The sequence below is a fragment of the Orycteropus afer genome, unplaced genomic scaffold (genome assembly GCF_000298275.1).
Source record: "Orycteropus afer afer isolate SDZICR_OR568_19922 unplaced genomic scaffold, OryAfe1.0 scaffold00071, whole genome shotgun sequence".
Lineage (NCBI taxonomy): Eukaryota > Metazoa > Chordata > Mammalia > Tubulidentata > Orycteropodidae > Orycteropus > Orycteropus afer.
In genome coordinates this window covers 3,420,484-3,439,065 of record NW_006921658.1, presented here as the reverse complement: position 1 = coordinate 3,439,065, position 18,582 = coordinate 3,420,484, and positions in this window count along the sequence as shown.

The window sequence follows — 18,582 nt, the reverse complement described above, 5'->3', positions numbered from 1 at the left end:
AGATTTCATAACAGATACCTCTTGCACAATCACTTAATTGTATTTTTATCACAAGTGATAATAGTCACTTCTTCAGATTAAATGGGGGGTAAAACAGTGTATTCAATATTTGCTAGAATATATTAATAATACCAAGTGTATTGAGACCAATTATCTAAGGAATACTTCATAATGGAATATGTCCTTGAATATGAAATAGCTGCAATTATGACGGTTATAACTGTCTGAAAGAATTTTTAAAACCGCAGCCTAAAAAGTGGACTCTGTATTTTTACATATGATACTTAAAACCAATGTTTTACTGCTATTAATAAGGTTTTCAGTGGCCAATTTTTTCTGAAGTAGACTGACATATCCTTTTTCCCAGTCTATCTTAGTCTGTAAGCTCCCCTGAACCTGTCCACCGAGGACAAACCTGGCAGTATTTGAAAAACCAGTGGTATAGCTCCCAGCATCACAGCAACACCCAAGCCTCCACCGTACCACAAACTGACAGATGAGTGGTGGTAACCACTGCAAACCTTATGTATAGCACTGAAAAGTTGTCTGATATAGTGCCAGAGTTGAGTCCCTCAAGTTGGAAGTCACCCAAAATACAACTGAGAAAGAAGTACCCCCTCTAAGTAGAGGTGACCTTAATGACATGGAGGCAGTAAAGGTTTGGGAACCTTCATTTGCTGGTATGTTGTTGTTGTTATGTGGTGGTATAGCACAAGTCAAAATGAGAAAAAATAGCTGCAAACAGCCATTAAAAATCAGGACATAGAATGTATGAAGTATGAATCTAGGAAAATTGGGCATTGTCATAAATGAAATGGAACACATAAAGATCGATACCTTAGGCATTAGTGAGCTGAAATAGACTGGTATTGACCATTTTGAGTTGGACAATCATATGGTCTACTATGTAAGAATAACCATATGAAGAGGAATGGCATCACATTCATCATCAAAAAGAACACTTCAATATCAATCCTGATTATGGGGGACATCAAACTCAGTTGACATAACATACTACACAAAAACATTGTCCTACATCCTACTATGGTGAGTTATGACTGGGGTCTTAAAAGCTTGCAAATGGCCATCTAGATGAGTCTCTCCTCATCTAGAGCAAAGAAGAATGAAGAAAATCAAAGACTCATGGAAGCAATTAGTCCAAGGGACCATGTGAACCTCAGCCTATATGACCATGAGACCAGAAGAACTAAATGGTGCCCAACTATCACTGTCAACCACTCAGAAAGAGATTAATGCAGGAGATCCTGGATAGAGTGGGAGAAAAATGTGGAACAAAACTCAAAATCATAAAAAAGGCCAGACTTGCTGGTCTGATAGAACCTGGTGAAACCCCTGAGACCATGGTCCCTAGTTAGCCTATAGGCTTGGAATTGAACTCTCTCCTGTGGCTTCCAGTCAAACAATAAACAGGTTTATAGGATGAACATTTACACAGGTAGATACACTCCTTAGCAGCTCAGGAGGCAGGAATGCATAGGAAAGAAGGACACAGGGAAGAGGTCCTGTACAGGGAGGAAGTGGGAAGACAGCTATTACACTGTGGGGATTGCAGTCAATGTCATGAAACAAAATGTGTATGACTGCTGTATGGAAAATTTGCTCGGTAAGCTTCCACCCAAATCACAATTAATTTTTTTTTAAAGATCTATCCTGAAGTTCAGTGCTATCAGTAATAGGATAACATCCATATGCATACAAGAAAGACCAGTTAATATGTCTATTATTCAAATTTACACAGTAACAACTAAAGCCAAAGATGAAGAAATTGAATCGTTTTACCAACTTCCACAATCTAAAATTCATCACATGTACAATCAAGATACATTGATAATTACTGGTGATTGGAATGCAAAAGTTAGAAACAAAGAAGAAGGATCAGTAATTGGAAAATGAGGCCTTGGTGATAGAAATGACACTGGAGATCACGTGACAGAATTTCACAAAACGAACAACTTACAACAAATTCCTTTTTTCAACAACATAAATGGCAACTATACACGTGGACCTCCACAGATGGATTACATAGCAATCAAATCAACTAGGTCTGTGGAAAGAGACAATGGAGAAGCTCTCTATCAGCAGTCAGAACAAAGCCAGGGGTTGACTGAGGAGCAGATCATCAATTGCCAAGAGCCAAAATATGACCTTGAGTATATCCCACCTGAATTTAGAGGCCAGCTCAGTAATAGGTTTAATGAATTAAATACCAATGACTGGAGACCAGATGAGTTGTAGGATGACATCAAGGTCATCATACCTGAAAAAAGCAAAAGGTCATTAAAAGAGACAGAAAAAGAAAAGACCAACATGAATATCAGAAGAGACTGAAACTTACTATTGAATATAGAGGAGCTAAAGACAAATGAAGGAAGTGATGAAGCAAAAGAGCTGAACAAAAGATTTCAAAGGGCAGCTGGAGAAGACAAAGTAAAATATAGTGAAATTGCAAATAATTGGAGTTAGAAAGCTGAAAGGGAAGAACATGCTCAGTATTCCTCAAACTGAAAGTACTGAAGAAAAAAATCAAGCCTCACATTGTTTGTTATATTAAAAGACTCTATGGGCAAAATATTGAACATTGCTGGAAGCAACAAAAGAAGGAAGGAATATACCCAGTCACTATAGCAAAAAATTGGAAACTGTTCAACCATTCCAGGAGGTAGTATATGATCAAGAACAAAAGATACTGAAGGAAGAAGCCCAAGCTTCACCGAAGGGATTAACAAAAGAAAAAAAAAAAGTTCCAGAAATTGACAAGAGTACCAACTGAGATATTTTGACAAACAGATTCAACACTAGAAGTGTTCATTCTTCTATGCCAAAAAATTTGGAAGACAGGAATCTGGCCAACTGCCTGGAAGACATAGATATCTGTTCCCATCACAAAGAAAAGTAATCCAACAGAATGAAGAAACTATTGAACAATGTCCTTAATATGACACTCAGTAAAATTTTGCTGAAAATAATTCAAAAAGAGTTACAGCAATACATGGACAGGGAGCTGCCAGAAGTTCAAGATGAAATCAGAAGAGGACATGGAATGAGGAATATCACTGCTGATGTCAGATGGGCCTTGGCTGAAAGCAAAGAATACCAGAAAGATGTTTATCTGTGTTTTACTGACTGTGCAAACGTCTTTGACTATGTGGCCCATAACAAATTATGGATAACATTGTAAAGAATGAGAATTCCAAAACACTTAATTGTGCTCATGAGGAACCTGTACATAGACCAAGAGGCAGTCATTCGAACAGAACAAGGGGATACTGCAGTTTTAAGTCAGGTAAAGTATGTGTCAGGGTTGAATCTTTCACCATACTATTCAATCTGTACACTGAGCAAATAAACTGGACAGGAAGCTGGACTTCATGAAGAATAACTCAGCATCAGGATTGAAACAGAACTCATTAACAACTGCAATGCGCAGATGACATAACCTTGCTTGCTGAAAGCAAAGAGGATTTGAAGAATTTACTGATGAAGATCAAAGACTTCAGTGTGAATTACACCTCAACATAAAGAGAACAAAAGTAGATGGTGGAATGGGCAGAAAAGCTACCCAGATCTCCTACAAGAAAGAAACAAGAAACAAATTGAAACAAATACAAATGATAATCCTGGAACCCTGAGCTTCAAAGGGAAGGTGAAAGAAGTAGAATAAGGAGACAAACAGCTTTGGATCATTGAGTCGTGTGACAGGATGGCCATTTTGAATATTTGCAAGTGGTGTTGCAATCATGGAAACAATCTAATGAAGAAAACAATGATCCTCACAAATGGACCAATAAACAACATCATTATAAATGGAGAAAATATTAAAATTGTCAAGAACTTCATTAAATTGGATACACAATCAATGCCTGTGGAAGCAGAAAACAAATTATTTACTTCACTAGGTAAATCTGCAGCAAAAGACTTCTTTAAAGTGTTAAACATCAAAGATGTCAGTTTGAAAACTAAGATGTGCCTGACCCTGCCATAGTATTTTCAATCACTTCGTATGCATGCAAAAGCTAGAGAATGAATAAGTAAGACCACAGAAGAACTGATGTATTTGAATTATGACGTTGGTAAAGAAGATTCAATATACCATGGACTGCCAGAAGAACAAAACAATCTGTCTTGGATGAAATACAGCCAGAATCCTCCTTAGAAGCAAGATGGTAAGACTTTGCCTCTCTTATTTTGATCATGTTGCCAGGAAGGACCTGTCCATGGAGAATGGTACCATGCTTGGTGACATAGAGGGTTAGTGAAAAAGTGGAAGACCCTCAATGAGAATGATTGACACAGTGACTCCAACAATGAGCTCAAGCATAGCAGTGATTGTGAGGATGGCACAGGACCAGGCGTTGTTTCACTCTGTTTACTTAAGGTTGCTATGAGCTGGAACCAACTCCATGGCACCTAACAACAACAACTTAAGTCTAGTTGTTATGAAGATTTTTAAATCTATATCTATATTATGCACATGTATGTAAAACTGCCCATTGCTTTCAGCATTGAAAAGATACATTACTAAAATCTATGACTACTATTACTTCTCCCTTATAATACGTAAACACTTTCTTGGAGAAAAATCATAGCTCTTTAATGATAGGTTTGAATGTTTTAATCTTAAAATCTAATTTTTAAGTTAGCATGCAAGACTATAATATGACTTTTCTTGAGACGTATGGAAAAGGCAAGCAAAATTTGGTAAAGGATATTTCATTAATCAAAATAAACCACTTCACTGACATTTGAATAAAAAGTACTGAGCACTTTGCTATTTTTTTATATACTCAGGATTATACTGCAACTAGTTAACAAGTATAAATAATTATAGGGTATCTATCTGAAATTGCCTGCTTGTTCTTACAAGAATCAACCAAGTTTGTTCTGTGACAATGTAAGAATATAGATATTCCATCAGAATATAAATCTTTGAAGACCCTACCGACGTCTCATTAACTTATTTTGAAATTTTCAACTCAAAAACATTTTTTTAACACTGAAAATAAATCAAAGGCAATTCTTGAAGGTTGCTCTAGCACTACCATCTAGAAACTTAATACCAGCTGGACACAGGAAAAACAGAGGGAGTTTTCTTCAAAACCACCCACACAGTAGCTGTCTTCCTGCTCTCAGGACTGCTAGCAGAGTCCAGCTTCCTGCTCAAGCAAGAGGAGCACAGGGTGCATATGGAAAACTGAGGAGTCAGCCAAATTCCCATGTAGACCAGCTCCTCTCCTTAGCAGTGCCCTCACAACACAGAGAAACTAATCCACTCACTGAGATTGTGTGATGAAAACCAGGATCTGCTTCTCTTGTAAATGGAAATCTTTAGGTAAATTGCCGACCAACCCACAGAGTACTTGAATAAGTACCATAGGTTTAAAAAGCAAATGCTGAGAAGATTCATTTCATTAGGAAAGGATATTAAAGGCATGACGGAACAGAGTTTTCCTGGTTATAAATGGTGATAGGAGCAAAAGATATTAAGGAGTCACATAAGCAAACTAATGTGAGAAATAAAATCGATTTCAAAAGAATTAGCAAAGAAAGGAAATAATTGAGTGACATAAACAAAAATTAAAACCTTGATATCTTGGTTTGAACTGTGTCCTCCAAAAAAATGTGTCCACTTGACTGGGCCATCATTCCCAGTGGTTTGGTGTTTATGTAATGATGTGATCATCTCCCATGATGTGATCTGATAGGATAAGCCAATTAATTATAGGGGAATTAGAATGGGTTATTACATCCTTACTCAGGTCACACCCCTTATCTGATGTAAGGGGAGTTTCCCTGGAGTGTGACCTGCCTCACCTTTTGTCTCATAAGAGATAAAACGATAGAGCAAGCAGAGAGGGACCACATAACCACAAAGAAAGAGGAGCTGGGAGCAGAGCACATCTTTGGAGTCAGGGTCCCTGTACTGAGAAACTCCTAGATCCAAGGGAAGATTAATAACAAGACACATGAAGAGCCCCAAGGAGCTCAGAAATGTTGAAAGGAGACAACTATCTTCCCCCAGAGCCATCAGAGAGAAAGTTGGTGCACAGAATTTTGACTTCTAGCCTTCTAACCAGTGAAAGAATTAATATCTGTTTGTTAAAGCTATGATATTTCTGCTTATAGCAGTGCCAAATAGCTAAGAAAGAATTTGGTACCAGATAGTGAGATGCTGCTCTAATAGATACCCAAAATGTGAAAGTAGTTTTATAATTGGATAATGAGTAGCGGCTGGAAAGGTTTTAAGGTACCTAACTGTAAAAGCATAGATTGCCTTGAAGAGACTTGGTGGAATTATGGATGTCAAAGGCAAGTCTAGTGAGGGCTCAGAAGGAAGTGAGGAGAGCTGTAAACACCAGAGACTGCACAGATGGTGAGAAGAAGCATCAGAGAAACAGCAGCTGCAAAACCAGGAGGCTGACGTGAATCAGAGCGGGAGCCAACCCACTAAGCAAGAGAGCTGAGTGCCTTTGGGCAAGAGGCTTGCTGGTAGAGTAGGGTGCTTCTGGGCCCTTGTTGATGGAGCAAGGCTTGTCAACCCACAGAATGAGAGAGCTCAGCACCTTCAGGCTGAGGCTTACTGGCCTAGTGGTAATTAGTGAATGCATTTTTATGTGTGCAGGGTTTTCTGGAGATCTAAGAGTTTATTCTTTCAAGTAATACAAGTTTAAAACAAATTCAACCACCTTGAACACAAATCTTGCTAAAATCTATTATACATTTTTTGGCTTCTTAAACAAGAGTATAACATATTTCTTAAAGGTTCATGTTAGGAAACATTGTCAATGATTTACAAACTCCAGTGTAAGAATAAGTGTTGGGCTGACTCATAAGAATCACCTGGGAACCTCATCAAATACACAGAAATGATTCCAACTCACTAGGGCAGCAGTGAAGCCCAAAACTCTGCTTTTTAAAACTTTCACAGGTGATTTTGATTCATAACCAGTTTTAGGAACCAGGTATAAAAGTTAGAATGCTTGCCTGACCACCAATATTTGGATAGCATTCTTTCTAATAGCTGTGCATGCATTCAGCACCATTTACTGAGTATCTAATATGTCCTGGCTTGGTGCTTGAATTTGTCTTAATCAAAGGTGACTAAAACATGGTCTGAGTCCTCAAAAAGTTCACATTCAAGTTTGTGGTTGTTGTTGCTGTTGTGTGCCCTCAAAGTAGATTTCAACTCATAGTGACCCCATAGGACAAAGTAGATCTGTCTCTTAGAGCTTCTTAGGCTGTAATTGTTACGTGTGCAGATTGCCAGGTCTTTTTTCCCACACAACCGCTAGTAGGTTTGAATCGTAGATCTGTTGACTTTTCAACCTTTCAGTTAGCAGCCGAGTACTTAATCATTGCACCAACAGGGCTCCTTCACATTCAAGTTATTGTTGTTATGTGCCATCGAGTCAGACCCGACTCACAGTGACCCCTCCTTGGGTTTCCGAGACAATATCATTACAGAAGTAGATTGCCCAACCTTCCTTCCGAGGAGTGGCTGGTGGGTTTGAACTGCCAGCCTTCCACATTCAAGTAGGGAAGTCAAATACATAAATACGTGATCATGGCACAATGAGGTCAATCCAACAATAAGATACAATGAAAATCTATCCCTGCACAGTGAAAGAGCTCCTAATTTAGCCTGAGTTTCCTGGAAGAGATAAAATCTGAGTAAATCCTAAATTGAGAGATTAGCCAAGTGAATTTGGAGAGGGAGTAAGGAGAAAGGAGGGGGCAATGTTCCAACCACTCCCCCAAATTATACATGTAGTATCAAGAGTTGGTGGTAGAAAGCAGGGAAGAATTGATAAGAAGTTTGAAGTTTATCTTTCAGACAACAGAGAGGTATTGAAGCTTAAAGCCACCATCAGACTTACTTGTCACTAAGAAAACTGATTGGATAAGTGGAATATGTATTTAAGAAGTATAAGAAACAGACGGGAAAATACGGGTTAATAGACTATAGAGGAATTCCAGGCAAGAGATATCAAAGGTCTGATATAAAGCAATGAAAACCAAGATAGAAAGGAGAAGGTAAATGGAGGCAGGAAGACAAAGTGATAGATCGGGTGCAGATGGAGGAGGAAAGAGTGGAATGGCAGAGGAAAGAGAAAGAAGAGTCACAGATGACCCCTTAGATCATCTTAGGCAAGTCATTTACCATTTGTAAGCATCGTTAGTAAAATATGGAGCCTAGATGGTCTCTAAGAAAACTTCTAATTTTAAAATTCTGTGACTCATGATGATACTGATTATTGTATTATTCCATGATGTCCTTAAAGTCTATTAAAGTTTGCCCTTATATTAAGGAACTCCAGATCACACCATATTTTAAGTTCATGTACCTGCTTTCTAAAGCATTGCTAAGTCCTCTCTTAATGCTGACTTGTCAGCTGTAGTAGTGGCTGTTGACATCATGACTGACTATACAGCAAACCTCCCCTTTTCTAACTTTGCTATTTCAGATGTATACTGTATTAATGGAAGTTAGGTCACTACATAACCTCCCTCTCCTCTGAACTACATAGTAATTCATTTATAAATTCTTATGACATTTCCCTCATTCTACATTATATAGTTCTTAGTTACGTAAGTGCTTTATATTCCCTATTAGACTATAACTAAGAATAAGGAGGATTTTTTACATTCTTTGTGCCTGCCTCTTCATATAAATCACAGAGATTGTTAGAATTGTGAATAGAGGACAAATAAACAGACTAAGAGTGAGGGCCTGAGCAGTTCTTTGCTGAGTTGTTGTTGTTGCTTTTATGTGCCATCGAGTCAGACCTGACACATAGTGACCTCTCTTTGGGTTTCTGAGGTGGTATCACTATGGAAGTAGATTGACCAACCTTCCTTCCGAGGAGTGGGTTTAAACCACCAGCTTTCTGGTTAGCAGTCAAGTGCCTTAGGCACTACTCTACCAGAGCTCCTCTTTGCTGAGTAGGTGAGCCGTAATGCTTAAGAGAGTCAAGAGTCACTCAGGAGCCTTTCTGCTTAGTTGCTTGTTCTTAACTGTGTTCCAAATAGAGAAGACTATTAAGAGACAGACATAGAGAGCAGCATGATACCATTAAAGCTGAAAAAAAAAAAAAAACCTGAAGATGTTCAACAATAATTTAACCAAAAAAAAAAAAAAAAATGACTATCAAAGAAAGTAATTGCAAGCAGCCTCCTACTTTTGCCTATAATGGACTTCTCAAAACATATGTGAGAGTCAAATGTGTACATTCTGAGAAGACTTGTTATTGTTAGCTGCCTTGAGTCAACCTCCAACTCATGGTGACCCCAAGCCCAACAGAAAGAAATGCTGCCTATGACTGGTTGTAGATGGGACCATTGTGATCCATAAGGTTTTCATTGGCTGAGGTTTATAAGTGGATCACCAGGCCCTTCTTCCTAGTCCATGTTAGTCTGGAAACTCCCTTGAAACCTGTTCACCATCATAGCAACACACAAGCCTGAATTGACAGACAGATAATGGCTCTGTATGAGGTGCATTGGCCAGAATGGAACCAAGGTCTCCCACATGGAACGTGAGAATTCTACTGCTGAACCACCGCTTTAATCCTAGAGAAACATCTTTTGGGTACAATTTGGAGATATATGTCTAGCAATTTGTATCAATTCTTTCATTTTATTATTTTCTCTGATAATTGAACCACACAGATGACCAAGTTAAAGCTAAGTAGTATATTGTTATTATAATTTTTATCTTTGTTCAACTGTGATTAATTTATGAAGCTTGTGTTTTTATACATGTTTTAATAAAGCTTTCATTTTTCTAGCACACTAGCTCCTGTATCTGTAAAGATTTTATGGGAAAAAATTAATTCAAAAAGTCAAATTGTCACTGCTGTTCAGAAGAAGAAAGCAATGTATCAATAACTCAGCTATTGGCTCCCTTCATGTAAAGGCTCAGAATAATCCCCTTCCAGCTAAGAAATACAATAGAACACACTTTATTTAGGAGTGACAATATATGCTGTGGAAAGTGCAAGTTGCACAAAATTTCATCAATTAAGAGTTAAGGACTGTCTACAATTTGAAAATACAAGAAGACAAGGAACTACAGAATTTTTGTTTCGTTGTGTTTTGTTTTGTTTTTCTTTTTAAATAATTTATCTAATGGGTTTCTGAAGTAGAGAGGGGCTGGTTAGTACTCAGAGATGACCTAATATTTGTGTCCTCAAGGTCTGTGTCTCTCTCTTCCCTATCTGAGTTCTATCCTATATGAGTTCTGAAAAAGGCTTTAGTAATCAGAACATGTTGTTTCTTCTCTGTATTGATGAATGTTTGACAAATATCTTTTTGTTTCCTTGCAACAAGACTGGTATTTTTGAAAGAGACTTTTAATAAGAAACTAAGCAGAGTAGGAGGACTCAAAATAAGCATAGAAACAGGGTGAGCTTTATAGGGTAAGGACTTCCAACCCAAACCTAATCAGAGTTTGGATGTAGCTGAATCAGCACAAACATTTATTATGTGACTACTACATATATGGCACAAGGGTTAGTCATGTATCTTCTCTCTAGAAGCATACAGTCTAATTGAAGAGGTGAACACATAGAGGAGTTACTATACTGTAACTAAAGATAAGCTAAGATAGATATGTGTACAATTGATGGTTTACTAACAGGCTTGATGTAATATTTAATTTCAATCCTATTCATTTTTATCTCTCCTCTTTGTCTTAACAGGACTTACAAACCAGTTATCAAGTTTGTTCCCCATTCCTGTAACTTGTCTTTTTATGTTTCACACCCAGACCAGAGTTGACAAATGTATGACACTTGTACAAAGACATGGTACATGGCTTATTTCACCCATACTATGGCAGTCACTCTTTCCCAGTTAGTTCTTACAAGCCTGCTGTACACAGGGTGTCAGGCAGCTACCACCAGTAATAGGCACATGAGGTGAGACCCATCTGCCTCCTTGAAACTAGGTTTACTTCTGCTAATTCCATATTAGCAGATGCTATTCAAGACTTTCAGCATGGGGTCTGATTTCCTACCCAGCCAGGAACACATACACTTTCATTTCAGTTTCAGTGTTTTGCAGTCCTTTTGGGGCCAACGCTAACTTATTTCCTGTATGAGGAAGCTCAAGGTCCCAACTCATTTGTACACCAGAGATAACAAAAGTTTCTCATATGTAGTGAAAACTCATGTTATCAACTTGAGTCTCGATGGCACATAGCAACAACCCAATATTTTACCAATTAACATATTTTGAGAATGGGCTTATATGCCAGTAATACCTGTATTTTTCAAATAAGAAAACTGAGAATTAGAGAGAGCTGTTAAGTGATAGTACTGGCACTGGAATTCGGGCAATCAAAGCTGAAGTGTTAACCCCTGCTCTTTACCACCTCCAGTCTTCCAGATACTTCTAAATGTCCCCAGAGAAAGGTAGTGCAATTTAATTTTCTTCATACATACAGTGAGAATAATAAAACTTGCTTACAAAAACACACATTGTAAAACAAATACCACAGAATGCGGACAACTGATCATCAAGGTAAAAGTTCTATGGGTGTTCATTGTACTATTTTTCAACCTTTCTGAATGTTTGAATTTTAAAAATAAAAGTTGGAGGCAAAAGAGTAGTAGATTTAATTTTTACTGGCTATTCCATTACAAGGTGTTAAAATAAATATGCCTTAAAATTTACAATAAAGCAATTTATATGTACATCACACATTTTTTAAAATTGTCTTTTTTAAGGAGGAATTAGAAATATAACTTTAGGCAATTTAATTGTGAATGATGAAGAAAGATACACTATGAGAAAAATGCTTCTATCCTTTTGCTTCCGAGAATTATTCTCTCCAACAAAAACAATTAACCAATTGAAATAAATTCAAAGGAGCAGCCATGACACTTGGGTTATATTTGGAAGCAAAGCCATCTAGAAATCATAAAATTCTAAAGTAATATATATATTTTCTTCCAGACTATTCAATTCATTTATTTATGGAGTCCCTAGGTGATGCAAACAGTTAATGCACTCAGCTGCTAGCCAAAATGTTGGCAGTTTGAGTCCACCCCAAAAGTGTCCAAAAAAAGATAAGCCTAGTGATCGACTTCTGAAAAAGCAGCCATTGATAACCTCACACAGCACAGTTCTACTCTGACACACATTAGTTCTCCATGAGTCAGAATTGACTCAATAGCAACTGGAAAAGAAAGGAAAATTCAATCTTCTTATTTTACTGATGAGAACATTCAGTATCAGAGCCTGATAACAAAAATCAAAGAAACTCACTGCTGTCAAGTTGGATCCAGCTCATAGCGACCCCTCCTTGGGTTTCCAAGGCAGTATCACTACAGAAGTAGATTGCACAACGTTTCTTCTGAGGAGTGGCTGGTGGATTTGAACCACAGCTTTCTAGTTAGCACTCAAATGCCTTAGGCACTATGCCACCAGATCTCCCATCAGAGCCTGATAGTAAGCAATTATTCAGGTCTCCTCTATCCCAGTTTAGAGTGAACTAAAATTCTAACTCCTTTGGTAAGTGTTGAAAAGTGTAACCAGGATGACTTATGTGGAAAAAAGGAAGGGAAGGCATGGTGATGACAGATTCATTGGCTAACATAACTGAAAAAGTCATCCAGGGTGGAGTTAGCTAAACAAAGTCCGTCTTTTAATTGTGCATTGTACTGTGTCAGCTTCATACTGAGGCCTTAGTTCTTCTGCAGTCCTGAGTTCATATCATCACACACCAGTCTTTATAGACAAGACTTTCCTTTTCCTAAAATGCAAAAAAAGAAGTCCCAAAATGTAGGTGCTTTGTTTTGTTTTGTTCCAGTCTTTTTTTTTTTACTTATTTGTTGTTATTGTTGGTGAGAATGCATATAACATATACTGATTCAACTGTTTCTACATGTACAGTTCAGCGCCATTCATTATGTTCTTCCAGTTGTATAACCATTCTCACCATCCTTTTCTGAGTTGTTCCACCTTCATTATCATAAACTTATTGTCCCTTAAGGTTCCTATCTAATCTGTTGACTTACTGTTGTCACTTTGATCCCATATAAGTAGATCTTAAAAGTGCATAATGCTTGAGGCAGAATTCTTTACTAAAATCCATGGCCATCGAGCTGATCTCCGCTCTTAAGGACCCTTTAGGACAGAATAGAACTGCCACACGGGGTTTCCAAGGCTGCAAATCTTTCAGAAGCAGATGCCTCATCTTTCTGTGGTGGAGCAGCTGGCAGGATTGAACTGCCAACCTTTTGATTAGCTGCTGAATGCTTTAACAATTACACCATCAGACCTCCTATTCTGTCACCAAAACCAAACCAAACTCACTGCCGTCAAGTCTATTTCAATTCATAGCGACCTCTCCTTGGGTTTCCGAGGCCGTATCACCACGGAAGTAGATTGCCCAGTCTTCCTTCCGAGGAGTGGCTGGAGGGTTTGAACTGTCAGCCTTCTGGTTAGCAATCAAATGCCTTAGGCACTACACCACCAAAGTTGCTACTATTCTTTACTAACTAAGCTAAACTATTGTTTGATTTAATGATTGTTGTTGTTGTTGTTAAGTGCCGTCGAGTCGTTTCCGACTCATAGCGACCCCATGCACAGCAGAACAAAACACTGCCCGATCCCGCATCAGCCCCACAATCCCTGCTATACTCGAGCCCATCATCGCAGCCACTGTATCAATCCATCTCGTTGAAGGCCTCCCCCTCTTTCGTCGACCCTCCACCCTACCAAGCATGACATCCTTCTCCAGGGAATGGTCCCTTCTTACAACATGACCAAAATAGGTGAGACGAAGTCTGGCCATTCTTGCTTCCAAGGAGCATTCTGGCTGCACTTCCTCCAGAACAGATCTGTTAGTTCTTTTAGCAGTCCACGGTACTTTCAGCATTCTTCGCCAGCACCACAACTCAAAAGGATCAACTCTTCTTCCGTCTTCCCTATTCATTGTCCAGCTCTCACATGCATACAAGGTGATTGGAAATATCATGGCTTGTGTCAGGCGCACCTTAGTCCTCAAGGAGACATCCTTGCTCCTCAGCACTTGAAACAGTTCCTTCGCAGTTGACTTTCCCAATGCTACACGTCGTCTAATGTCCTGACTGCTGCTTCCGTTGGCATCGATTGTAGAACCAAGCAATGTGAATTCCTTGACAACCTCAATCTTCTCTCCATTGATTGTGATGCTGCTCATTGGTCCAGTTGTGAGGATTTTTGTTTTCTTTATGTTGAGATGTAATCCATACTGCAGACTGTATTCTTCAACCTTCATCAGTAGGTGCCTTAAGTCATCCTCACTGGTTTAATGATACTTCAGGGGATATGTTTGGTTTAATGTTTAAAGATTAAATAAGGGCAATAGTTTTGGGAGTGCCTCCAGAAATGCTGGATTCCATGAGAATTTGAAAATCTGTTCTGCATTTTCCCCTTCTTGTTCAGGATCCTTCCTTAGAATCGTTGGTGAAAATATTTAATAATAGTAGCTGGGCACAATCCACATCCTCTGTTCTCATGGCAGAGGAGGTAGTTGTTCATGGAGGCGATTAGTCACACATTCAGTTTCCTCGTCTTATTCCTGACTCTCCTTTTTCCTTTGTTACTTCAGGTAAATAGGAACCAATTGTCATACTTTGGATGCCTGCTCTCAAGTTTTTAATACCCCAGGCACTGAAACGAACTAGTAGGTAGAACAGAAACACCAAATACATTGTTAGGCCAAGTAAGTGGGAATGTCCCATGAAACCAAAACCCAAAACCCAAAACCTCCAAACCAAGGAACTAAGTCCCATGATTGTACATAAGCAGCCTCAGCAGCTATGCTTTTTTTTTTCCCATTATCATAAATATGTCTGTCTTAGTTATCTAGTGCTGCTATAACAGAAATATCACAAGTTGGTGGCTTTAATAAATACAAATTTACTTTCTCACACTTTAGGAGGCTAGAAGTCCAAATACAGGGTACCATCTCTAGGGAAAATCTTTCTCTTTCTGTAAGCTCTGGGGAAGGGTCCTTTTCCTTCTCAGCTGTTTCTATATTCCTTGTTGACCTTCATGTAGTCTTTGACCTTCATCTGTCTTTCCCCATCTCCACTTGCTTGCTTTGTCGCTACTCAATCTGCTCTTGTTGTATCTCAAAAGAGATTGACTTTAGACATGCCCTACAGTAATGTCTCATCAAGAAAACCCATTCCCAAATGGAATTATAACAACATATATAGTGGTTGTTGTTGTTGTTATGTGCTGTCGAGTCGGCCCCAACTCATAGCGACCCCTCCTTGGGTTTCCGAGGTAGTATCACTACAGAAGTAGATTGTCCAACCTTCCTTCCGAGGAGTGGCTGGTGGGTTTGAACTGCTAGCCTTCTGGTTAGCAGTTAAATGCCTTAGGCACTATGCTACCAGAGCTGCTGTATAGGGGTTAGGATTTATAATATACATTTTTGGGGGACATAGTTCATTCTGTAACAACATCTATCACATAAGATTTCCCATTTCAACTTTTTACAAGTGAACAACTTATTGACAGCAACCCCATCCTTAATCAATGAAATTTTTCCACCGCTGTTAATCCCCCTCTTTCCCTCCCTAATGCCCCTGGTAACCACTAATAAACTTTAAACATTGGTCTCCATGTATTTGTCAGAATTGAGTTTTATTTGCCCTGATTAGCCTAATTTGGGTCATATGGTCATCTTTGAACCAATTAGTGTGGATGTGGGAGGGGGAGAGGGTGAAATGTATTGGTGGCATAGTGCCTAAGGCATTTGACTGTTAACCAGAAGGCTGGAGGTTCAAACCACCAGCCACTCCTCGGAAGGAAGGTTGGGCAATCTACTTCCATAGTGATATCACCTTGGAAATCCAAGGAGGGGTCGCTGTGATTTGACTGGATGGCAGTGAGTTTGTTTTGTTTTTTTTTAGTGAAGGTCATGTGCTCCACTGCTAGACCCAAGGATAGAGTCATCTTCATTAAAATCACCAACCAAGAGTGGGAAAGAAATGGATCACTAAAAAAAAAAAAAAAGGAGTATTGTTATCATAAGAAGTAGGTACAGATAACAAATGGCAAAATCCATAAATTCTATGCTTGTCCTTCAAGAACAGTTGAAACTTCGAATAGAATAGAATGCCAGTTTTCCTGGCATACAGGAAAACTGAGTAGTTCTATTACTATCAGGTTGCATTTTTTTTCACTTAATATCATATTTTAAATATTTATTCCATTGATAATAAAATCATTGTCATTACTGTTTCAGAGCTTGAATGCATTTAACTGAGTTAGTAAACCATACTTTACTCAGCCATTTCCTTACTGAAGGACATTTGGGCTATTTTCAGCTTTTCACTACAGTGCTATATCCAACTTCATGACAGTGAGTTTTGCTTGGTTATGGCTACATCGTATGTGATAAATATGTTATTAACACATATAATAAATATTATCTTGTATAAATAATATTATAATTATTATCTTACATAATAAAAGGTTAAAGGGAGAGAAAAATCACTTTAAAAAAAAAAATACCCAAAGGACTGTTGTTGCTGTTGTTATGTGCCGTCAAGTCAGACCCGACTCATAGCGACCCCTCCTTGGGTTTCCGAGGCAGTATCACTACGGAAGTAGATTGCCCCATCTTCCTTCCGAGGAGTGGCTGATGGGTTTGAACCGCCAGCCATCTGGTTAGCAGTCAAGTGCCTTAGCCACTATGCAACCAGAACCCAAAGGACTAGAGGGGGAAAAAAGATAAATTTGTTCTCTTGTACTTCAGGAATGAATTAGAACCAAGAGATAGAGGAGATAAGGAGACATATTTTAATTTAGTAGATTGAAATAACTTGCCAATAATTAGGGATATTTAGTAATTGAACAGGCGGTATCATGAAGTAATGAGTTTCCCATTGTTGGAAGCCTTCTAGCAGAAAAGACCATCTGTCAGAAATATTATAGAAGGGATCCCTGAATTGGGTGGGAGGTTGTTCTAAGCTGTCTCTTAAATTCCTTCCAACTCTTAGATTCTAAATTATTGAGAACAGCATGAATAAAAGATCCAAACCCATTCAAGAGCTAAATTATTCAACAAAAGGTAATAGAACTTTCAACTATGAAGTTGAACCAGACTTTGGGGACCAGCAATCCCATTTCAGAAAGAAAATAGAAACAGAACTTTTCAAATGGTTTATTTTTAAATTACCACATTAAAAGTGATTTTACAAGGAAATTTGTCACTCATAATCTCATCATCAAGAAAAAAACATTTAAAATATATATATTTTATATATATATTCTTCCAAATTTGATATATATGTTCATAGAATTTCACTTCTGCAAGCCTTGTCTCCTAAAATGAACAAAGCTAAGCTCTGTATTACTCTTTTTACCTGTCCAGTTCCTGGCATACAGGAAAACTGAGTAGTTCTATTACTATCAGGTTGCATTTTTTTTTTTTCTTAATATCATATTTTAAATATTTATTCCATTGATAATAAAATCATTGTCATTACTGTTTCAGAGCTTGTATGCATTTAACTGAGTTGGTAAACCATACTTTACTCGGCCATTTCCGTACTAGAGGACATTTGGGCTATTTTCAGCTTTTCACTATAGTGCTACATCCAACTCCATGGCAATGAGTTTGGTTTGGTTTTGACTACATTAAACATCTTTAAACAAACAACTTTTTCTCTCTTTTGGATTATTTTCTAGTACTAGGGTTAGTGGGCCAAAGGTTATAGTTATTTTTATGGTTCTGAATGCGTGCTGCCAAAAGAATGCTACCCATTTGCAGAGCTACTAGCAATAACTGAGTTTAACCATTTCCCTACTGCATTGTGTACATTAGGTTTTATTTAACATTTAAAAAATTGCTAACAGATATTAAGTGGCACTTTATAATTATTTACCTTCCTATTTTTTTTTCTACAAGCGGGTTTGAATACTTTCCTCTAAATTTGTTTTCCTCTTTAAAGAAAAATACACCTTTTAATCTACATTCCTGTAGTAGAAGAGAACTCAGCAGTGCACCTGGATGCAAAGAAGTCACACCAGAGAAAGGAAATAAAACAGAGGGAATGTAAATTAATTCCAAGAGAAAGGCAAATTTATTCTTCTCCCAATCATATTGAGTTCTTCTGAGAAGGACAAAGAATATTGAATAATCAATGGTTCAACATCACCCCGATGTAGCTTCCTTAAACCAAAGGAACTCTAAAGGAAATAAGAGTTCTTCAAAAAGTTCCTTTTTCATCAAATTTACGTGTATTATCCAGAAGCCAAGGAGCTCTGGTAGCATAGTGCATAAGGCACTTGACTGCTAACCAAAAGGCTGGCGATTCAAACCCATTGGCCACTCCTCAGAAGGAAGGTTGGGCAATCTACTTCCATGGTGATACTGCCTCAGAAACCCAAGAAGGGGTCACTATGAGTTGGGGCCGACTCGATGGCATATAACAACAACAAATCCAGAAGCCATAGTTTCCTGGAATTTTGGTTAGGATTTCAAACATCCAAAACTAATTTCCAATACCAAAGGCTTTGCTAAACAAGAATTGTTGTTGTTATGTGCCGTCGAGT